Below are 26,040 nucleotides of genomic sequence, written 5' to 3'. Positions count from 1 at the left end.
ATTTATAATTTTCATGTACTTTAAATTACAATTTCGTTAAAATATAATGTTTCATTGAAAGCATGTGAAGTGTTGTGTAGTTGGTTTAGGGATAAAGTCTGTTCGGTCTGAGTCACAGGGTTTCTGCAGAAGTATTTTGAGGTCTCTGCAGGAATTCTGTTACTCATTTCGATAGATGTATGTACAATAAATGGGGATGAAGTTATTTAAAAGTATTTTAGTTAAAAGCACTGTGTATTGGTAATGTGTGGATTAAATTGGCAAGTGGAAGTGATAGTTAAAATGAGAGACAATTTTATGTTTGAGAATGGTAGGAAAATACATTCTGTAGGAATATGTATATATAGTGTATGTGATTGAGTGTAGTACCAACTCAATAAAACATAAGTTCAGATTAATCTTGTTGTTTTAGAAAAATATGTTAACTCTAACATATTAAATATTCCACGCTTTCAGATTCTTACATCAGTTTTAATGTTTGTTTAATATTTATAGTTCTCATATACTTTAAAATGTTTCATCGAATGGTGTGAAGTGTTATGTAGGCGATTTAGTGATAATGTCCGTTTGAAATGCACAACAGTTTCGCCGCGAAAGTATTTTGAGGTGTTTGTGGAGATTCTGTTGTACATTTCGATAGACGTATGCAACAAAGGGCAAGTGGTGTACATTGAAAGTATTTTATATAGAAGTGACATTTCATAGCATTTGATCAAATTTTGTTGACCTTGCAAATATTTTAAACTCGTTTTTAGTTTTAAAGATGTCTATGTCTATATCTTTAAAAATATTTAATCAGTATTCAAAACATTATTTGCGTGAGTTTGGGCAGTCTACTACGATATGCTACAAGTATTAGTATGTTAAGTCAAAAGCAAGTGGAGCTTAGTCTTCAAACCAAAGAAATTAAGTAAGGAATGAATTATTTTATGCAAAAACTAAAACACGAATATGATTAATAAAACTTCATAGCGACCGTATTGGATAGTACTTTTGACTTTTGGTACTGTGAGAGCATATAAAAGATACATGAATATGATCAAAAAAGTGCTGTGACATATCCTTTCTTAAACTTATTTCTTTGATTATTAAGAACAATGTCATAAACTTGGAATTTCACTTCATTTCACTTTAATTTCAGGCTTCACATAATAAAGAGTACCATATACAATAGTTAGATTATGTGATATGTATATATAAATAAAACATTAAATTTACTTAGGGTTTCAAAATGGTCAAATCATTTTTAATAAATGTATTACGAAATTATTAGTTTTTATTTATTACGCATCACTACATTTAAGAACATATAAAAAGTGTCATTAATTCTAAATTGTTATAAAACAAGTACTTAAATAAGTTTATTAGAACAGAATATACATAACTCTAAATTTATATTTAATTGACTTGTTTATGATACATATGAGTATGTACAGGCATGCATTTATGAATATTCAGTATTTAATTAAATTGATCATTTTATAATTGCTTATGTCTGTGGTACTTAATATTGTATTATATTTAATATTATTAGTTAATAATATTAAAAGCGCCAAGTGAAGCTTACATCACGAGCTGTTTTAAGATGTATGCTACAAAATCAGTACTCGTAATTAAAAATTGCATAAATTACCGTAGAAATTCAATTAAAAATGCAAATATGTTAAAGTTTTAATTGACACCTCAATCAAGAATCTGAACAACTTTCAGAACAGAAGCATATTTTTTCATTAACTATATACATCGAATAATATACCCTTCTCCTCTCTAAAGGAAATATAATTAATAGTACACTATGTATAGCTTTCATATATAATTGTTAAGAAAATTGATTTAAATAAATAATTTAATAAATTTTTAAAGGAAATGGAAGATAACATTAATGTATACGAAACCTATGTATCATTTTCTGCGTACATGGCCTGCTCTTTGGTGAGAAAACCTAGGCAAATTTAATAATATTGGAAAGCTACTAGAAACTAACAATGATCTGCTAACACTTTTAAACTGCACGGATTGGATTTCACCAAGAATTGCATACGTATGTTAAACAATCAATTAGTAGGTGACACCCAACTGAGTCACCACATAAACCAATCAACTTTCTAAAACTACGTAAATATCCAGATATGGACTAGCAATATTTATTGAGAAAACAAGAAGATACCACACGAGATAGGAATATAGCATATTTCGGTAACAATCATTTTTAAGATCGGTTTAATGTTTTTATTCCATAAACTTTAAACAAAACTTTCAGAACAAGAAGAGCGCCAAGCAGTGATACTGCTTGCATTCCAGACCTCATGGTATTTCTTACGTTGTAAAAATAATATGTGAAGAAGATACGGGGAATGTCCAAGAATAAACTCATATTATGCTTATTTCCAGTCCATTTTTGCTTTGAGCTCTAGCAATTCTAGATTTTTTTTATATTATTAAAAAATATAATTGCATAACGTCTTTTAAATACTTATAGGCTACATAGATTACGTCTTAATTCAATTCCAATTGAATTCAATTAAAATTGTTTGAAATTCGATATTGCTCCAGTAAGACATTATTCCAAATCTCTAAATTTTGTGAACGCAATAAGGGCTGTAGCAATTAACGACGTAAATCGGCAATTCATTGAACTGTTAATAAGAATTTATTATTAATGAATTAAAAGCACCTTATCCTTAGAAACGAATATGGATAAGTCGAAATTTAAATTCCAGAATAAACATTAAATCATATCTCATGTATAGACGTTCAAAAGTTTTACTTAAAAGCCTTCCTCTTTATACGTAAATAAATATCCGTTGATTTACAAAAGAGCCAAAAACTAAACTCACGGTAAGTTTTAAATGTGAATTCAAAAATTATAGGGTGTTTTTAAATTTTTGTCTGTTTCACAGTTGTATGAAAACTAATAATTCTCATATACATTGCATTATGATTTCTATAAAAAGCCTCTGTCAGAGCAACATTTATTAATTGTTGCTTGTTGATGTTTCCTGAGCAAATTGTCAGAAGTCGTTTAAGATCTTTGGCATTTCGTTCAGGATTCTCCAATAAACAAAAATACAACAAAGAAGGTATGGTGATTTCTTATAAACATTGCATTTCAATTTTTATAAAAGGCTTTTATGACAATAACGTTTATTGTGCATCGCTTATTGGTCAGTCGTGTGTGAATTGCCATAAGTTTTTGTTTTAATAACTTTGGCAGTTCATCCAGGATTCATTGATAAATGGAAGCAACAGTGGTATTGAGTGTGAAATAAAAGTTTATTCGAAGAAGTGTTGGTGAAATTAATATTTAAGTATTAGTTTTTATTTAATATTAATAAGTGCATTTCATTTAAGGTAAGAGATGATTTTAAAACTATAGTTTATAGTAAAAGGATATTCATATCATAATCGGCGCTTCGAATTTGTAATTCTCATATACTTTGCATTTCAATTTTTATAAAAGGCTTTCGAATAACGTTACTTGCTAGAGGTTTATTGTGTAACATTTGTTGATCACTCCTGGGTGAGTTGCCAGAAGTTTTTGTTTCGCAACTTTGGCACTTCATTCAGGATAGATTAATAAACGGAAATACAACGGTAATGTTGAGTGTAAAGTAAAAGTTTATTTGGGGGAGTGTTGGTAAAATTAATATTTAAGTGCATTTCGTTTAAAGTAAAATATGATTTTGAAACACTAGTTTTGTTACTATAAAAGATAATTGTTGCTATTAATATGACAGTCATCATAAGCAACATAAAGCATCGATAAAACATTAAAATTGTTAGCAGCTGTGTGCTTAATGAGTAATCATGGTTAAATAGCGGTATATTGTTTCAACTTTCTCACTACAGTATGACGCCTTATGGCTTCTGGTGTCATCTTTTTGTTTAAAAAGATCAGATCTTTTCCGGGGTGTATACTATATATTAAATAAGTTCAATAATTTATTTTAAAAAATCTCCACCAAGTACTAAAAAGGTTGACAAAGTTTATAAAGTCTTTAAACTATATTTGTCTATCTTTTTATGATCTCAAAAAAAAACATTTGCGATTTATTAGTGGAACCCACTTTAGGGTTTATCCTTAGTTATTTTTTATTTCATTTACTTCGTTTCAAGAAGATTTTTTTTTTGTTTGGCATCAATATCAAGTTTAAGTATTGTTTACCTTAATTCATACTGTGCTATTAAGCAACATTAAAGATGTTGTCATTAAATTGATTGCAGAAACATAAGATTGCGTACGGATATGTGCAGTCTGCGATTCATACGTTGTTCCATTCGAAACTGAAGACCACAGGATGGTGTCGATTATGTTTAGGTTAAGCCTACGCAGTTAAGAGTAAATGTTGTTTCGGTTCGCAACCCACGCAAGTCAGCAAATTAAATTGGTAGTCGGCGTACGAAAAAAATAATGGCTTAAATGCACTTTACAGCACAGGAAAAAAATCTACTTTAATACCTAAACAGCGAATATATATTTTTGAAATATATTATATATCAGGTTAAAGGTTATGCATTCTTGCGCAAACAATTTAATTAAGAAACAGACAAACCAAGAAAATTCATTCATAAAACTGTGTACGCCTCAGAGCTGTTAGAACATTGGCACGTATCTAGCCTGGTTTTCCATCGTATTTCAAACAGAATCTTGTGCCCAACATCAACAAGAACATTATCACATCGCCACAGAAACAAGTGACTGTGTTCTACGTGCCTATAAGCAAACGTATGGTCATGAAAATATGCCATATAAAATCTCGCAATAAAATGTTTCCTGCAAAGATATAACTAACTACACACAATCGTAAATATTTCAGCAAATATTTATCTAAGCGGAAGATTCTAACATTTTTGCATGTCCCTGAATTTGAGAGTTGAAATTTAATACGAGTATCATTTGGAAGTTGTGGTGTTTAATGCATTCTGTGTCTAAGTGAAATTAATTTATGATAATAATAGAGTTGTGTTATTCTTCAAACATTTTTAAAATTTGTTCCACATATACATTGTAGCATAAAAAATATTTACTTTTTTTTTTAAATGTCTTTAAATTGATTTCATTACGTCTGTTAAGATGTACATTTTTAAGGTGCACATAGCATTTAAATCCAAAGTGTGTATCGCACTCGTGCTTAATTGCTTTACATTTAAATCGTTCAAACTACTGATCACTATCAGCAACACGCAAATGTGGCAAAGATACAAAATATGGTGCAAGTGCGAGTCAACTTCATTAAAACTTAAAAAAAATATGTATATAAAAATAAATTTTATAAATTTATTTAAAAAAAGAAAACAGATTTTTTGATAATTTTATATATTAAAATTTAAGACTGGTACGTGTTTTGAATTTTTAAATTTGATGTCAGCATTTCTAACAAAAAAACATTATCTTTCGACCTCATTTCTTTGCGATACAGGAAAAAATTAATTCCGATGAAAAATTCTTATAATGACGCCAAATAGTTTTGCACTTATTTTACAGATTTCTGTATTATATTAAAATAAATGTATCAATAATATAGAATTACTCACGATTATATTTAATTATCAAAAAATAACATTATTGTTCGAAATGTAAAGTAATCTATCTATGCGTAACCGCAAAGCCGCCAAATTGACCATCAAGTAAGCTAAATACATAACACTCACAAATAATGCCGTCTGGAAAAAAGTTCAAATTACACAGTGTTCCTCACAAATTGAGTATATCTCTGAACTAGCATTTATAATTCAGAAATACTCAGGAAACGCATTTAGATTTAAAATCCCATATTATTATCCGGATGAAGAAACCAAAATAATATTAAAAAATTATTTGCCTATGGATTAACATCCATGTAATTTTGATCTCTTTAAATTATCATTATTTTACTTTTTTGTAAAAATTTTGAAAACGATGTAAACAGAAAGAAAGCATTTTAGCCTTTTTTCGCTGTACTATGATCTGGTAAATCTAAATGTAATCTGTCATTTTTCATATGATTCTTTAGTATTTTTTAAAAATCTTTTTAAAATGTGTCAATTGGCTTTCAAGTGCAAAAAGAATATGAATAAATATATAAACAAAATATTAATTGTCTATACATACATACATACATCTATGCATACATTGTTATGAAGTTCCCGCATCCACAACTTCTATATGTTACTACCAATATGGATATATGAAGTGTAGCTGAGGGCAGAGTAAATGATTCTTATATCAATATATTACAATTATTCCAAAACAAATCCCTTCAGTTAATTATGTATCTCTTTTTGGATAATAATCGATAATTGTGTTCATAAAGATCTGCATATTTGATTAGAAATAATAGTTCTAAATAAATTGGAAGATATAAATCCAGTTATTGAATATTGGCAATTTATATGAAGCTGAGGATATTAATTTTAAAAGCTGCACAGATTAGAGTACCTATTCAAATGACTATAAATTAAATTACAATAAATTATAATACTCAAAAGATATAAATAGTTATAAAATATAACCTAAGTAAAAACGTAATAAACGGGCTAAATAGAGCATGTTAATTAAAGTTAATTTTTCATGGGCTGTACTTTATATTTATGTAAATAAACAGAATAAATATTTATTTAATTTATTAAAAATGGAAAGAATGCAAATATTACTAGGAAACGACTTCACATGAAACTTTATTCAGCAACTTTTATTATTTAAAAATATATTTTAATTAATGCTGATGCTCCAGCTAACACCTTTCATACTGATTTTATTAACGTATCTAAAGTAATTTTGCCATAATATTATAAAATAATAGTTTTAAAAAACTATTATTAGCACTCTGTTTATTGAGGTTCTTAGATATTTGTTATGATGAGATTTCTTCAAAACCCCTCTTTGCGCTTTGACTAGATTATTGTTTATCACTTCATCAGACTAAGCAATAATTGACCTCAGATCTGCATACCTCCCTGAGGAGCCTGTAACTATTCTGAGAGTCGATAACGCGGTGTTGGCAAGTCTGTCTTATCTAATATCTTTTTATATTTTAATCAATATATCCAAATATTAAGTACAAGAGAGTATAATAAATGTGGCATAGCAAATGAAGTGTTTTTCGTACTATTTAGGTACACGTGAAGATGTGGCTGTTGTAACTGTGTAGTCACTTATTTCATCTTAATGACATTAAATGTCTTATTTGGAACTTTTAATTACAATTTGTACAGTATGGCATATAATTTTCTTCACATGTAATCACGAAACATTAGTACGGGTGGCTATAATAGCGATCCTGCGAATCTACTTAGGTCTATAGGGTTATTGTGTGTCTTTATAAAATTTAAAGATTTGAAAACAAACTTTGAGTAGACAAATTTCATTGGACAGAATTTGTCATGGAACTGCATACCTCCGGTTTATCAATTTCGACGCCTGATTTTAATTACTTCTCATTTCGTATAATATGTAAATGAATATTCTTAAAAAGCGCTATTTCTATTAAACTTCTTAATATAACAAAGCAATAAAAAAAATCAATTTGAATTTATTAAAATAACATTTGAATAACTTGTAGTTTTAATAATGTAAACAAAATCCGCAAGCGGTCCATTTGGCGGCAATATTCCGTCAGGTATTCTGCGGACAAGTAAAACTAAAACGCCGCGGCGCTGTTAAAAGCAATTGCTAAGCAATTACCAACTGCCAAAAGGCTTATTTTATGGCTTGGAAGCCAATATAAATTTGGCTTGATTGTCTGAGCCAATAACGCCTATAATTGTAGCAAAACGGCAGTGATGGGCAATAAATAACAACGCGCTGCTATTGCTTAAGATATATTTGAACTCAAATTTGCTTTTGGATAATAAAATTTAATTAATTTTTTGAGATTTCAGTTTATTTTATTTAAATTAAAAAGTTTTTTAACTAATAGGAGTGTTTAATTTTTGATCTATTTTTATTTGAATAATGTATATATTTCGAAATTAATATATGATTTTAATATTGTATATTTTATATATATATAAATATCAAAATACCTACACATAAACACTACTTAAGGCTTAATTGAACTTATAAGAGTATATGTAAAAATTAGTATATAAATATATAAATGAGTATGTTTATGTATAATATATTTATATTTATTAAATTGCAATGTAAAAAAAAAATGTAATGTTGCACTTATTTTTCGCGTACTTACACATAACCGCACTTATGTGCAACGGCACGTACAGAGATTTTCAACACGTTTCCTACGTGCAACAATTTTAAAATGACTCCAGTTTTTTTCTTTATATCTTTTCTATTTTCAACCTCAAAAACCAACCTCAACAGTTTATATTGCTAAGACCGGACGAAACGAAGAAAAACCTCTGCAATGTTGGCGAAAAATGAAACTAATCCTGTACTCATAATGGGGCTATCACAGGTAGCAGTCGTTTTAGAAGGTGCAATCTGTGCTACACATTGCAGTAGTTGCTGCTGCTTTTGTTGTTGATTGCGAAAATATCTTAACCTTTCTATTGATTGTTAGCGGAGATCATGCCCAAAGTAGGAGAATTGGTTACGACTTAGCACCATCGGAAACGTCACACAATGCACGATTGTCTTGGCCTGGTGTTAACGCAGTTAAGTTTAAAACGCTTGCAACACATTTCGATATGTGCTGCACTCTTACATTGCCATTAGAACTGAGGTTAACAGGCCTAATGCATGTACCACACTTCGAAATTTTCGTAAGCCATAACTGAATTGTGTACAAAGATATTAAATTTTAGTGTAATTCGATGCTGTAAAATAATAATTAAACATTAATTCAGTCATTCTGTAGTAATGATTTTTTCCATCACATACAATTACAATGATATTTCCAAAAAAAAAATTAAAAAAGATTTCATAAATATTTTTAAAAAACAAATTAATAGTAATTTAAACACCTTTATAAATCTAAGTCGATGTCGTTGTGGACTTTCAACTAAATAAAAATGTATTTAATAGGTATTTATATCCCAGGTTAGGTTGAGAGAGAGGAGCAAATCCTCCTCAATTAGCTAAGAAAGCAGTTTTGATTTCACAATCTTCTACTATAGTGGGTAGAAGAATTGTCATGTTAAAACCAGCCAAAAGCATTAATACATGATTAATTAAGGCTAGTGTCTGGTCATATCAAATCCTGGAAATATCGCCGAGTGTGTTAAAAAGAGAGCAAGCCGAAAGCTTAAGCCTAGATCTGAACAAGCCTGGACATAGACACAGCAGGTGTTGTGGTATCTTTTCCTGCAGCACCGGTGAAAATATTCTACAGGATACTACAGTATAAGCTAAGCTTGGCCCCTAGAAAACTAGAAACTTCTGATTTGCTTCTGTGTACCCAGTCAGAGGTTCTAGATTTGGAGCAAATTGGTCAAGTAGCACTTAATCTGGTTGCTGAGAAAGTATGAGGACACTCTTTATTGGCTTTATTGGTCATATATTAGCCTTTAGCTGTGAATCGCAGTGGCAGGGATTGGAACAGTAGTTTTCATACAACAACATAGAAAAATTATTGTACTACACGTGTCATACATGTCATTATTTTTTAACAGTTAACCTGCCGAAAATCTAAGGTTTAACCTCTCGGAAAAGAATGTGTTTTTGTAGTTAAAACGAAAGTTATGTACTTTAGTTATAATACTTTTGGAATGTTAATCAATCGTCATTTACAATCTTAGTTGTGAGCAAACAAATTTAAACAAACACTGACTATGGACTGCAGAATTGTACGGCTGAACTCATTTATGTGCACTTATATACTACTCATTCATCATCCATATCAGTATGACTGAAGTATTTGGTTGTCGCGTATAAATAACTATGAGGAACCTTAACAGAGTACTACGATTCATAAATTAAATTGTTAAAAGGATATTGGGTCGTTTATTTCTTGAATTTTTCTATAAATACCGACAAAGATGCTGTTTTAATTAAATGAAGATTTAAGAGTTTAAGATTGGAAGCGACTTTAATGGTATCAACGTCTATTTAAAAGACAGTAGACTAAATAACTACGTAAATAGAGATTTCTCTATTTTGCCTTAAAACTGTTTATTGAATCCTCACTTGTTTCATTTTTTGGGTTTTTTTTTATAGATTTTGATATAAAACTTATATTTCTAAATATTAAACTTATTAAAGTCTGTTCGAAAGATAATGGCATAATTAATAACTGAAATTGAAACATTTCTATTGTGGTTATTAACTCTTGTGCCAATTTGTAAGATAATTATGACACCATCGCGTTATCATGGAGAAGTTTTCGGTTCTAAATAAGATATGCAGTGCTCCTATATCTTACGACCAAGATGAGAACTTTGAAATTCTAGCTGACGCGAAAATCAATGTTTACGCGATCTGTTTTACCTATCAATTTCTGTCTAGGTATAGATTAGCTATCAATTTTTATATTTATTTTTATTTTTATTTTAAAGAATTGCACTCTTAATGCAGTATTATTTCTATAAGTAATAGTACTTTTTGTTGCAGAAATGATGTGATATTACTGAATGGAATGTTTTTCAGTGGTTAAAACATTTTGTACAATTGTCTACACTTATTATAGAAAGAAAGTATTCGTTCGTAACTATAGTCCCACGATTCTATAATAAGTAAGTGATTGCAATTTGTTTGTAAATCAGACTTTACTTTTTAATATCACAAAATATTATTATTAAAAAGAAAAGTAAGGAACTTTAACGAATTTGATATTAAAAATATAAGCCCATCATATCTAAAAAGATATCTTCCATAGCGTAACCGTATCTTTAGTAGATAATGATAAAAAAAAATGTGCATGTGTTATGTACTAAAAAAATAAGTTAGATAGAAATCTTAAAATTTCTTTTGTTGAATTGCTTAAGCAAACATGGAGAGCTAACAGCATAGCAATGAGATTGCTGCTTTCCTTATGCTGCCGGAGCAGTTGCAGTTACCAAAGGCACAGATGGGATGGCTATGATGACGACAACCCACACAAATGCGATTACGATTCAACTGCTGGATTATTGTAATTTAACATCATCATAATAAAACAATCAACGCATGAAGTGCATAAGCGCCTCAATGGATGATGACGAGGAAGGAGCATGTGCGACTGCTATGAGTATCGACATATTTGTTTCTTTTTTATTTTGAAATTATTTCGGATTGTTCGCTTTATGTGTTTAAATGGCATAAGCACATAAATTGAGAGGTCACTTGATGCAGTGCATCAATATGCATGTAATGCATAATGTTTTTTATTCAGATTTTGCTTTTGTAGTCGGTACTTCTTTAACGTATATCCTTTGCCTTGCGCCAAAGTAATTGATGTCTTCGTTTGACCTGTAGGAGTTTTTAAATCACAGATTATCTGAAACAGACAATTGCAAAGTTTATCTTGGTTTAATGTTTGCTTTATATGCAGAAACGCCTATAAAGTATTTTTATTCAATTTTTACTTCAGACTTTTTTGCCGTTTTTAATATTTATATACAACAGAAAAGTTCAAAACGTAAAATAACTACAGATATATTGAATTATAGAATTGATTGCGCCGATTTTAGTGACAATAAAAGTTTATTAGTTTTACTTCAATTATTTATAAATGCATCGATAATAATTTGTAATATCAGTAAATATATAGATTTTAAAGAATAGATGAAGAATTAGTTACAAATTTGAAATATTTTCACGTCAGTGAATGATCTTATTCACAGAAATAAGCAAATTTTGTCGGAATTTATTAAATTTAATTAAATTAATTGTAATTAATTCTAATTAATTAACGTAGAACTTTTAGTTTTATTTTTTTATGAACGATATAAGTCAAAATATGTCATATATCATAATTAACACTTAAATGTTAAACTATATGTATTTATGTTTTAAGAAGTGGTTTTAGTATAAAGCCAGTGCGATTCCAGTTTTGACTGGTAATATTAATTGTTTAATATATAATGTTGATAGTAGGATAGTCCTTTATAATAATACAATGAAAACTCCCCTAAGTGAGGGATGTCTGCCATCTTCGACAGAGCTTCTGTGTTAACGAATGAATCAATACAATTGTCTAATTTAAAAAAACAATATCACTTTTTATAGTTTTCTTGAGAACTACTTAAAATTTAAAAGTTTGTTCTTTTTAATTCTTTGTAACAACTTATATTAAAAAAATTTAATATGTCCAATATGACATTTAATCAAAAAGTAATGAGAATTTTTAAATTATATGCGCGACGTCTTGTTTATTGAGTTGGATGCTTTTTTATATACTGCCTCAATATCAGGTAACTGCGATGCTTAGTTTATCACGAAAATTAGCAATAACTATATTATTTATGTTTAGTAAATTATTTAGTAAAAGAATCTGGGCATCCTAGCGACTCTTCGTATTATATCAACCGTTTATATTAAACATGGGAGATAAGCAACCTGATTCATAAAAACAATATGACCTAAGGACCTAAGTCCGCATTAGGCTAACAAGGATAAAAGGAATATAAATGACAACAACTAAGTACGAATCAAGACAAGACCATAGATATTTATTTTCCATTGCAAGTAGCTCAGCAAAAATAAATACATCATATATTGTACTAATTAGGGATCTCTACCTAATCATATTAAGCTTAAAAAAGTATTTTATACTTTTATAAATTAACTTAAATGGCTCAATCACCAAAGTGAACACAGTCATTATTGAAATAAAGTGCTTAAAACCCAAAATTACACTTTATCAGCAGTAAAAAAATAAAACAAACAATGTATTCTGTGAACATGTTCTGAAGCAAACCAGGTACCTAGGTTAATATCTGTTTTAACAGGACACTAGACCATAGGACGACATGGGGCTAAGTGCGTCCTACCATGTAGTGTCTCCTGTAGTACATGTCTACCGGTGCTTGAAGTAAGACACCAGAACACCTTTTGTGTCTATGTCCAGGCTTGTCCAGAATCAGAGTTAAGTATTTAGGTTCTCCCTTCTTTAGCACACTCAGCGATATTTTTGTTATTTGCATTGATCGGATGAAAGGTATTTGATAATACAGTTGTATGATCAACCAAAAATTTAATTAATTAATAAAATAATAACATATTATTTTTGTGATTTAATACTCTTCGAAATACCACTCTAATGAAAACATTAATATATATTAAGAATTTTGTTTCTTTCGTCAAAAGAGATGTTAAAAATAACTTTCATCGAATTTAATTTCTCTCGTCAAAAAAGACGTTAAAAATAATTTTAATCGATTAATATAATTTTTCTTATAAGGATGTGTTCTTCAGGCATTATATCTAGCCTAATTTTATCTTTTTATAAGGGGGTTGCAGCAATACATGCTTCAACTCAGATACTTATTTACGATTGTTAGTAGTTTTCTCTTGATCTGTGCCTTATAATTATTACTGATATTTAGTAACGACATTTGACTTTACTTGCTGGAAGAGATTTTCAACTTGGATCTTAACACTTTAAGCTTCTTAATAGAAAAAATTACAGTAAGTAATATTATCATACTTACAATAATATCATGTAATATAATAATTAGATAATATATAATAATAATAATTAGATCATGTATATGATCTCTGCATTATAATTATTATCGTAGGATGTAAACACTTTAACATACTGTAAAAAATAGAAAAATTGCTTTAATAATTTTGACTTTTTTTAATTATATTTGATTTATGATTACTACTTAAGATTATTTTTTTGAATTGTATTAATCTTATTTAACGAAAAGACTAATTAAATAATAAGTAATGATCGAAATATACACTATTTTTAAAATTTAAAAATACATTTATATCGATTTTATGATTATGACCTGATATTGTAATTATTGAAGTTGTAAAACAACTACTTTATGCGTTCTACAAACTCGTACTATATATACTCATACTTTGTTCATATTTAAATTAAAAAATTAATTTATTAATTTTAATTTGTTTCCCGCTGCTAAGTTTACACAGCGCTTAAATAGAATTACTACATATTTTATGCTTAAGATGTTGCGGTTACTTTAAGAAGTCTTTTACTCTTTTGTCAGTGAGACTTAAATGCCCAATCTGGCCGGTACCCCGCTGCATATTGGTCTAACCAAAATCAGTGTGGGAAGTATTCAGTGTATCAAGAGCAAAAAGCCACTTAGTATGCATCGTTTTTGGCATATCGAAAAGTGTGTCCAATTAATTAATTAAAATCTTCGCCTTAAAGTATTTGTAATTCAAATTTCTTAAAAAGGTTGTGTGTCTGTCTTGCTGTCTGTCCAAAGCGACATTTTCGGTGACAGCGTATAAAGCTACTGTATTTGAATTTTAATTAGTAACGAATTTGTTGTTTTAATGTTTCTCACTAATTAATTACACGCTACGGTCAACAGAGTCATTACTAATCACACAGTTTTTTACACATTCAGTTATCAATAAAATTAACACTTTTCTGAGTTACATACATAATTAATAGAAAAGAAATATTAATTTCAATATGAATTAATGAAAAAAATTTCAAATTTTAATAATGATTTTGTTGTTGCATAGACTGAAGTTACTATTTCAAGTATCGACTTGTCTTAAAGGCGTTAATATTGCCATAAACCGCTATCGTAGCCGAAGTTGCCTTGTCTTCCAACTTAATGACATTTTTCACAACTTTCCAGTTTGAATATTTGTGTATCTCAGTTAGTAAGTGAGCACGTGAAATTTACGCGCTATGACAAAATGACAAGCATTTGCCAACATTTTTCATTCATAATTGACTGATCGTGCAGGTGGCAACCCACTTGCCTCATTTAGTGTAGATTTCCAAAATGATTTTCCAAAACCATTGACAGTTTCTGTCAGCTTTGTTGAAATTATCATTAAAGAGAAAAATAATTTAAATGCTCGAATACCGTAAATAAGCTCTGCCGTTGCACGGTAAGATCACTTGAACTAAGTTTTCACTGTAAAGTCAATAAAAGAAGTCTGTCTTTGTCTGTTTGAGTGCGGCGATGCAGTCCGCAGATAAAATTGCCAAAGCACTTTTTTTTGACTTAAATTGTTTCACTGCAATTTTTCCATGCTTAATGTCGTGCCTATTTTAAAGGATTGACGTTCTTTGCTGATTCCAAACACGCTGTTATAATGTGTCTCAGCTTACTTACTCCAAATAAAGCTGTTTTAATGGGTGCCATTAGTGCAGAGTGGTAAAACGCTTTAGGGATTAAAATACAGTCGACTTTGTTGTTATTACCTTCCTGCTCTTTTAAGTGGTAGCCAAAGTGGCAATGTTAGTTTTCCATATTTGCATTATATTGTATACTTTTGGGAATTAGGTGTTGCGTATGACAGAACTTATTGAATTCGGAAAATAATTTGAAATATATATTATTTATTACTTATAATCTATACATGCAATATATATATATAATAATAATAGTCAGCAAGTCTAAGTTAAATATAGATTTGTGAAAACAAAAATAATCGAGAGGATCACACAAATTACATAGATCAATATATAGTAGATAACTTTTTACATCATGCCAAATATAAACAATAATATGTTTGGTATGAGATTCTCAAATTTTTTAACAAATAGCTTAAAATATGTGTAGTAATGCAAGTCTTTTTTAGAAAGTGGCTATCAAGTATCGACATAGACGATTAATTTAATCGTAACCACATTATTCCGAGCTAATTTAAATATACTTTAATTATTTGTTACTCATTTATCAACATATCTCATTTAAGCTTAGTAGCATTTTTCAATTATCGCCAATTGGCTTTTCCAAGAAATTGTAAGTTATTCAATTGATAATATTTCCATATATAAATAACATACAAGACTTTAAGTTTTGATGTGATTAACGATGGTAGTATGAATAACTCATATATCAATTTGTTTATATCAATAGCAGCACTAGTTACTGTTCATAGTTTATAAGGAAAGAATTATTATTTGTTTAGATTGTATAATAAAAACTGCATAGATTTTTGTTATGGAATTTGCTCTTTAAAAGTTGCATTTAAATATTTTAATTTTATGGTATATAGAGACTCATATATTTATATACAGTAGTTAGATAGGCGACGTGGGTTAAAATCAACCTTGTTAAAAATTTAGTTAAAAATTTTCTTTGATTCAATAGACATTGTTATTTTGTGTAGAGGATTAGGATGCATTAGATGCATTAAACGCTAGCACATTGTCTAATTCTAGATTGGAAATGATGTAAAATAAGGTAAAAAATGGAGATAAATACTTTCCAAATATGTAGTGCTTTTATTTTATTTTATTTAGTTCTTATTTTAAATATCAAAAAACTTAATTTGTAAAAGTTACGATAAGAAAGTGGAACATAGTTTTATGACAACCTAAAGTCTTGTGCCCTTTATATGGTTAGTTCTCTTCTTTCTCTATTTAAGTCGTCTTTAATGAGTCGAATTCTTCTTTGTAGCCTCAGCTAGCTATTCCATCAGTGGTTTGTAGTTACAAGTTATGCAGAAACGTCTCAGCTTATCAGACAGATAGAAATCAAATTTTTATCAATAGCTGAAATTTTTAGTAGCGACGTACTTATAAAAAAATATTTAAGCATAAGACATCTATATGCTCAATTTTTAGAATATAATGCATTTTTTTTCCATAAATACAGTTTCAATTGCAATTATATCCAAATTTCAACCGATATGAAAATAATTTAAAGCATCACTTATCATTTTAATGCAGTTAAAGAGTTTTACAATTAATCAATAAAAACTATTACTAACTTATACGATAGGTGTGATACAGAGCCATGAGACTCTAGTCATTAGTACAACAATTCTATGATTATTTCCAGCAATCTATGTTCAAAATTCTTTTTATTCATTTTAAAGAGGGAGTGACTATCATATACTGGGACAGAGACAGATTGGTCGATGAGCGTCACTGGACTGCTGAGCGGATGGAGAATATAGGCATATACTTTGAGGTTGTTTTGATATTCCCTTTAATGCAATACAAATATTTAAACTATTTAAACAATGGATATATAAGGTCACTTAATTTGAAATTGAACTTAATTTGACAGGCATGAGTTCTAAACCTTGCAATTGTAGTCCCAACAAATTATATACGGGCTATAAACTAATTAAAAAAATTGGAATATTTAATAAGATGACTGAGGATGAGTACTTTGCAGTTCTCGAAACAGCGTTGTATGGTCAGCCAAATTTTAGTAAACTAATTTATTAAAATTTTTGTTGTTGTCTTTTCATTTCTATTCGAACCCTTTGAATTTTTATTGTTTGTATTTGTTATATATATTTATTGTGAACCCTTATTGCTTTATATATATATATTTATTGTACACCTAGCCTAATTAATTTGACATACTTCAGAAAAAAAATAATGCAATTAACTCAGCAGCTAACAGAATTTTAACCCGTGCTTTTCAGTATTATTTATCACGGATATAGTTATCTTTACAAGCCTAATCGATTTATGGCTTTATTTAAATCTGTAAAACCCCTGCTCATAAAGACCAGTACTAAATATTGTACATATATTTCTGAAGAAATAAAATTAGGGTCAATACAAACTCGTAACATTCACTCATGTCTAATTACTTAAAGATGATCAAAACTGGTTTATCATGGTTTTTCAGAAGTTGTACATCATGGTTTGCATTTGGCCCATATTTTTTTTAAACAAAATGAAAACTATGCAAACTAGGTTAGTTTGGAATCAATAATAATATGTTTAATTTAGTTCTTTATTATGAAGAGTCAATTTTGGAGAAACAATTAATGAATCTATATTTTGTAAAAGCCCTTTGGTAAATTTGTTAATGTTAATGCAACTGAAAAGTTGACTTTGATGATTATCAGTTGAACTGACAACATTGTGTAGTGACTTATCAAGTCAAATATATTAACGAGAAATATTTTAGTGTAATAAAACTGTGTTTTTGATAAATAAAAAACTGTTTATCTTAAAGTTCAATACTCTATTGCAAAACTCTTTATTAAGAAATACCTATGTTTGTCAAAATTAATCACTTATTCGCTGTTAAACAGTACTTTTCATTTTGCAATTATTGACAGTACAAAATTCTTTCCATAATTATTAAAGAGAATTTCATGGTATTAATAAAAAATTTTACCTACATTAAGTTATGTAAATAAAACTAAACTTATTAATAAAATTTAACTGCGCCATTCTTTTATACACTATCGGTCAATATACCGACAAATAATCATTAAGAAAAGCTACCTAAAATCTAAACTCATATTTGAACTCACACATCAATTACCTATAAATTGATTCATTTTGCATATCTCACGATAATTTCGAACTGATAAGCGGCACAATGCCTGGGCTTGTGCAATCTCCGAACAAAAACCAAGACTTTCCCACGTTTTAAATGCGCATAAAGCGAAAAAGTGTAAAAAATATTCATATATATATAAAAATATATATATATAAATATAAGTTAATATGAAATGCATTATTAAATGAATCACTTAGCATAAATATTAAAAAGCAAAAAAAAAAATAATTAAATTAATTGGTTGAAGAAAATAATTTGCATTTACATTAAAAAATATAAAATATAAAAGCAAAAGTCATAAATATTATCAAAGCAAAACAAATTTCTTTCATATTTTATAAACAATATGTTATGTATCTTTTTTATTAGGAAGCATTGAAATCTGCTTATTTCTCAATGTAGCCCACAGCGTCGAAATACAAAGCATATTAAATATCTGTACAATTGCCAAGTCTAAAACGATTAATTTTATATCTCATAACTTCATGCTAAATTAATACTCGTATAGTTTTCTAATATATTCCCCCCTGTTTAAACTAGCAAATTTCGAGCATAGGCATCTTTTATTAATAGGTTTTTCTCTAAACTGAATGTAGTCAATCAAAGGGATTTGCGAAGATTTGGCTCAAATGATATGAAGCTCGTTAGCAAAAACGCTGTGATAAGCATCATCATTTTTGGCAACGTGTATCTGTGGAACGTGTATCTGAATTGTATGAAAACAAAAGCGAAACAGCCGTCGATTAAACAATAAAAATAGGCCGTTTTAAAAGGTAAATTGTTATAGCAGCAAGAGTTGAATGTGAAAAAAAAAAGTTATGAGATTGTTTTGAATGCCATTAAAATCAAAAGGGTGAAAGTTAATAAATCAATTTAAAAAGCTCACGAATTTTATAATTAAAGGAAAGTAATTATTTACTGGCTACATTTCCTTATTGGTCACAGTTTTCAATTAAAAGTGTATCTGACTTTCTTGTATAAAAACTCAACTCTAGAGTCGTGGAAATAAATCATACAGTAAACTGTCTTCCTTGTTTATTTGTTCTCAGAATTATTTTAAATGCCAATTGTCGTCGCATGTTTAAGTTATGAGTACTTGCCTCTTGCCACGTACTCAGGCGTTTGTATTATTTTCACGTCAGTTCTTATCTGAACACAATGACAGTTAAATTATTATATAAAAAAGTAAGTGTACTTATAATGGCAAATAATATTAAATATGGAAATTGTAATAAACAAATATCTTTGCAATTCGTTTGTGTCGATTTGTTCATTTGTAGCTTGTGGCGCACGCGTTTTGCATTCGAAATCTGCAATTTAATTTCATAATTTGCCCGAGTGCGACTAGAAATCCTCACGTACACAGTATTTATTGTATTACAGGTACTTCAAGACTGATTGTGCTAATATTCTAGCCATTGTCTATTCAACATTAAGAGACTCTGAAACATTTCGTGCTTTAATGGATAATAAAAATTAATTTTTTTTTTACTACACGAATGAACTATAAAAATAATAGAAAGACAATAATAAAACAAATTATATCGAAAATATATTAAAATGTAATAGATTTTATTGTAATATCGTATACATTGTATAAAATAAATATTCTTCTATACATTGTAATAAGAGAACAGAGTATATTTTTGATATACTACTATTTAATTTCAATTACATTAAATTTTGCTAAGTAATTTGATAAACTCCTCTAAACTAAAAGGGAATGATAGACCTGCCATTCTGATTTCCTAAAGATTACTTTGCTCTGAGAACAAAGATTTGCTTTCTAATTTGATAAATTCTTCTAGACTGAAACGGAATAATAGACCTGCCATTCTGATTTCCTATAGAATACTAATTTGCTTACTAATTTATTAAATTCCTTTAAACTAAAACAAAATGATAGACCTGCCATTCTGATTTCCTAAAGATTACTAATTTGCTTACTAATTTGATCAATTCCTCTAGACTGAAACGGAATGATAGTACTGCCATCCTGATTTCCTAAAGATTACTAATTTGCTTACTAATAATTGCTCTACACTGAATGGATCATAAACTGCTATCCTGATTTCCTAAAGTATCCTGTTTATTCATCTATGCCCCGTAATATCTAGTAAATATGCCCTGGCTACCTATACAGAGGCCCCATTAAAATAATTTACAAATGACTTTTATATTTCATTATAGTAGGTATATATAAAATAACATATATTTAGTTTATAACATAATATATATACAAATATATATATGTATATATATATTATTATCATTTAGAATTATTATCATTTATTTATCTTTTAAGTGATGACGGACTGAAGATCAGGATATCTTCCTGTGCATCCTGAAGTGAACTTAAGGTTTGTATATATATATATATATATATTAATATTTATATATATACAAACCTTAAGTTCACTTTAGGATGCACAGGAAGATATCCTGATCTTCAGTCCGTCATCAGTTAAAAGATGATAAATAAATGATAAATAAATGATAATAATTCTAGTACAGTTAAAGCTAAGTGTGGGGCAGGGATAAGGTCCCGTAAAAGTGCGCAATAGCACTAACCCAAATCACAACAACAACAACATATATATATAATACATATAAACTAATAATATGACATTCATGTTATTAATTTTTAAGATTCTAAAACTTATTGTTAGACTTTAAATAAGAGCAAATCAATAGAGACACTTAGTAACAAAAACATAAAAATTCAATTAGAAATTAGAATTAGAACTTTTCATTTATATTTTAAAAAACCAGATGATATTGAATATTTAGCAATAACCGATATACGAAATTTCTTCTATTACCTTCTTTTACGTATTAAATAGATTTCTTGTCACAGGATATAAAAATTATAATTACAAATGTCTACTAAATATCCTTCGAACCGAAGCAGTATATTATTATAATTTTATTTATATATATTATAATTGTATTTGCATACAATATATATTTTTTAACATTTGCATATAATTTTCAAGGTAGAGTGTTTCACTTCACTAAGTTAAGATTTTTATTTTCCTTTAACTATCTGTTACTGAGAGTGGCATGGCATGCCCTTCATATTTTGCTAGCAGTCAATTATTTATCTTATTTGTCATGACATACTGTAGCAATTTTATTTAAATTATTCCAGACCTTGAGTTCACCTACGCATTCTGACAAACTCACTGTAGTTCATGTCTTGTATTTTCTTTGTGAGTTTGACGGAGTCGTTTATGTCTTTACTTGATCTTATGCGTATTGTCTGACAGCAAGTCTGCAACTATCAATCTCAATTGCGTCACTTTTTGAAATGCATCTCTTCGATCATGTTTAGAACTATTTATATGAATTGATTTGTATGTACAATATATGCATACCGATAATATATTTAGACTAATTTGTAATGCACGACAGTGACCTTTAAATTAATATTCTCTGAATAAATTTTGTAGTTTCAATATAAGAAATTCAATAAAAATAATTGCGTTTGTTTTTTTTCGTTACATGATACAAATATGGAAAATTATTAAGCTAAATTAAAAACTGTAGTAGATACCATAGCACATCTCACTGGAGACGAATCTCAGTTAGGTCTTAAATAGTAAAATCATTGTGATAAAAATTTTAGTCACTAACACACTAACAGTATATGGTATTTTCACTACTTCCTTAGTAAGTTACACTGCGAAAAATTCATGCTGTTGAACTTACTTAATAATAAAGTAAGGAAAAATAACCTTAAGGAAATGCAATCCTTAAAAAGAAATTTCCCACAAGGGAAATTACCGAAATTTGAAATATTTGTCTTTTGTTTTATTTGTAAAATGTAAACAAACAACAGCTGAGCTGTAAACAAACGTACTGAAAAAGTGAGTATTTAATAAAATCTTTGTTTTTATTAATTGAATACATAAGAGATAAATAATAATTTTTCTGAATAAACTAAAGCTCTCTCTTTCAAAGAACTTTTTGACACATAATAGTTCTTTTCTATGCAATAAATACCTTATGTATGTCAATGGAAACCAAGTAAGAAATGGAAACATAGTATACGTCCAATCTAAACATTGAATGTGGTTTTGTATATACTATATAATTAATTAAATTGTTTAATTTGTTAACTATAAACTAGTATCAAAATTCAACGCTAAATATACTTATTAATGAAACGCTGACCGATCATCAAGTTATTGTAATCAAGTAACATAAGTTCCTAGACTCTTCATCAAGTTTGGGAAGCGCAAATTTATATATGGTAATGTCTATGTCAGGATATATATCTTATTTTAAATATATCATATTATATTAAAATAATTTATTTAATCCTTTTTATAGCACAATTTAATATTTTACAAATTAAAACAAATTAATTTTCATTATAGAAAATACAGATCTGTTTGCTTTTAAAAAATGTACATGTACTCGTACAAATTTTTAATATATTTTAATCTTAATCAATGTCATATTTTAATTGCTGCAATTTTTTAAGCAAATGTTTTGCAACACCGCTACAAAATCTTAAATTAATATTAATTACGAATATATAAATTAGTATAGTTTGAGTGTAAAATCAAGCTTAGCTTAGATTACCGTAACGAACCTTTAATATCTCAAATATATAATCTGTTTCCCGATATGTCAAAACTTTATCTCAGTATGTCATGAAATCTTTTTAATAATTTTTATTCATTTAGATCTTATTTTTATGATTCCGTAATATGTTACATATAAATTACGAATATTAAATCGATTTGATCTAAGAAGAGATTTAAAAATGATTGATATATTTACAATATTCATTCATATTGATAAATTTGTATAACAGCTATTTCAAAAATTCAAAGCAATAGAAAAATGACAAATACATATAATTATAGCCCCTCACAATTAAAGATAGTTTTTTTTTAGTCTAATGGAAGCTTAAGAAGAACTTGTTCATTAATATTCGTAGAATCTGTACGGGATTGATGAGTGCTGAGGGATTGATAAACACAGAAGTGGCAGCAAATTCTTGAAAGCCTTATAGAATTAAAGATTTTAAATTTATGTTAAGTAACAATAATAACAAAAGGTTAAAGTTCTGTATGGACTTATATAAGAAGAGATACGAATATTAATTAGACTTATGTGGCAAGAGATTAGTTTGGCATAAATATCATATGCCGATAATGTGATGAACAAATTTAGTCGCCAGCACGCATAATAGGAAATTGTGTAGTTTTAAGATAAAAATATAATACTTGAAAAAAGTATTAATGATAAAATCAATTGCCAAAAAATAATTTCAATAATAATGATTACACAAAGGTCAAAAACAAGTGGGATTATACTTAATATAAGATAAAGGATCAGTAATGGTAAATGCAAATGATATTTTTGAATTATCGAGGTAAAGTGGAATTGTTTATTATACGAGGATAGTTTGATAATTTAGATAAAATAGCTCGATACATTTAGTTCAGCGTTATTTCAATTTTTGTATGCCTTCCAAATAATAGCTTTTCTCAAAATTTTTAAGATAACCATTTGTTTCAGAGATAACCTCGTCATTGGAACTAAATCTCTTTGCATTGAACCATTTCTTTGGGTTTAGAAATAAAAATTTGTGGAAAAAGCAGAGTCTGGAGTATAAGCTGCATGGGGACGAGATTCTGAATTTTTGCTATGGCAGCTGATCACGTATGCACCCATGCAGTGTCTTTATTTTTGTGTGAAATCAATATCAAATCAGTTCAACCGCTTTGAAGTTGCTATACGGAATTATTTGTGTTAAAAAGCTTACTAAATTACCAAACTGTCATATACTACCAAACATATACTACAATTTAAACTTATCTAATAACTGATAATCATTTCAAGATAGTTACTTGTATTTAAATTTAAAAGTTTATATATATATATATATATATGTTTAGAACAACATATAATATATTAAATTAGATTAATATAATATATTTGAGATAAAGTGTTTAAATACATATATTGAAGGTTTAATTTATCTTGCAAGTTGAGCATGCTTGCAATATCCGCTTTATATCTTATCAGTTAACAGTGTGAATTGTTATATAGAATGTTGTAAGCTTTTAAGACAACAACACAAATTAAATTTATTAAAAATATCAAGGCAAATAAGCTTAACAAGAATTAAGAGTACAACTGCAACTGGTAGTTAACAGTCAACAACAAGATCAACTAACTGCATTTATATCATCCAACCGCAATCACCATTACAATTCAGATAAAAAAGTATCTGCACATGCGGGTGTACCTATGACTGCAGTTGTCAGTACTGCATTTAAATCTTGCGGTCTTGCATTTGCTGAAATGGCGTCAGTAATGGCGTCAACTATTCGTACATATACAAAAGAACAACGGAATCGAGGTTTTCTTGCGAAATGCAAATGAATTATTGTGAATATTATTTTAACGGACAATTATGAATTTATTATAATGAATTGTAACAGCGAATTTGTGTTTTTCTGTTAAGCGGAACAAGAGCAAAAACAATCAGAATTAAAATTATTGAGGATTTATCATTTACTTGGTACTGTTGTTTTGCTAGCTAATAAGACTACACATCGAAAAGCAGTAGTCCTTGGAATTCATTTGAGTTTAGGTAAAATTAAAACAAGATTTTCTAATGCAGAATTATTACGCTAAATGAGATACACGAGAGATAAACGCAAGTCATGTCTAGTTGTTGCCTAACAGAACTAAAATTAATGATTTAAAAAATAAAATAATTTAACTAATTTAATATTTTACATAACTTCTGTAAATTCAATGCCATCAATCAATCTGAGAAGTATATTCCAAAAACACTCTTCAAATAGAAACACAACGTCATTATATTATATTACAAGTTAAAATAAATAATTTTAAATAAGTCACATAAACTTTTTTAATTTAAATTTAATTTTGTTTAATTCTAGGAAAATCTTTTTCAAAGTCATACTTATGAAATCTTAAATAATGTTAAGTACTTCTTTCACATTAAGCCCCAAAATCACCGTCTGCATATTCAAGCTTAAATAAATAGTAGGCTATATTTTGAGAAGAATTTTGAAAATTTAACGATTTCAAATTATTACTTGAAACCGAGAACAACAATAAAATTTTCTTGTTAAACATTCAGAATTAAATTCGAATTTGAATTTTTATGGTTTTTAATTAAATTCAGGTGAACAATGTTATTTTCAATTTTATCGTTGTGGATAGATTTACATAAATTTTTTCTGGCACACGACATTTGTGTCAGAGTCTTGTCTGACAGAGCTCCTAAAACAATAACGCTAGATATCAACATGACTAATAAAGCCTGGAAAAATATATGGGAATCAAGAATTGAAACTGAAATCTTTATTTGCATAAAATTTTGTTTCGCTCGAAAACACTAAATACATAAAGTTAATAGTAAACAACGAACTTATTGCCCGTTCAGTAATTCTAGACTTTTAGATAAGGTCAATAGTTAAACAATTGTTAACAGAAATGTAGCCATAATTTTATGTAGATATATTTGCACCGAATCAGGTCAGTTGTTGTTTAATGCACAATTATAGGAAACATAATTTTTTGAATGATCGCATTTTTCATTGAAGCATTTACATATGCGGATCGTTTTTGCGGATATATGAAACAGCATACGATTACTAATTGCTTTAAACAACTGTTTAGTGGTATTTGGATCTATGTATATGTAAATGTATATAATTCATTTACATCATTTATTCATCTTTCCTGACAAAAAAAAAA

At 28.3% G+C, this 26,040-nt stretch overlaps 1 protein-coding gene across 1 annotated transcript in view; it reads right to left on the bottom strand.

The window, feature by feature from the left end:
- LOC119672781 (cyclin-dependent kinase 14-like) overlaps nucleotides 1-26,040 on the bottom strand; it is a gene marked incomplete in the record, with an annotated part of 829,514 nt that overhangs the window by 172,938 nt on the left and 630,536 nt on the right.

Source organism: Teleopsis dalmanni, chromosome 1 (assembly GCF_002237135.1).
Source record: "Teleopsis dalmanni isolate 2A chromosome 1, ASM223713v2, whole genome shotgun sequence".
Taxonomy (NCBI): domain Eukaryota; kingdom Metazoa; phylum Arthropoda; class Insecta; order Diptera; family Diopsidae; genus Teleopsis; species Teleopsis dalmanni.
The sequence above is the reverse complement of the archived record's forward strand: the minus strand, read 5'-3'. Positions and strand labels throughout refer to the sequence as shown.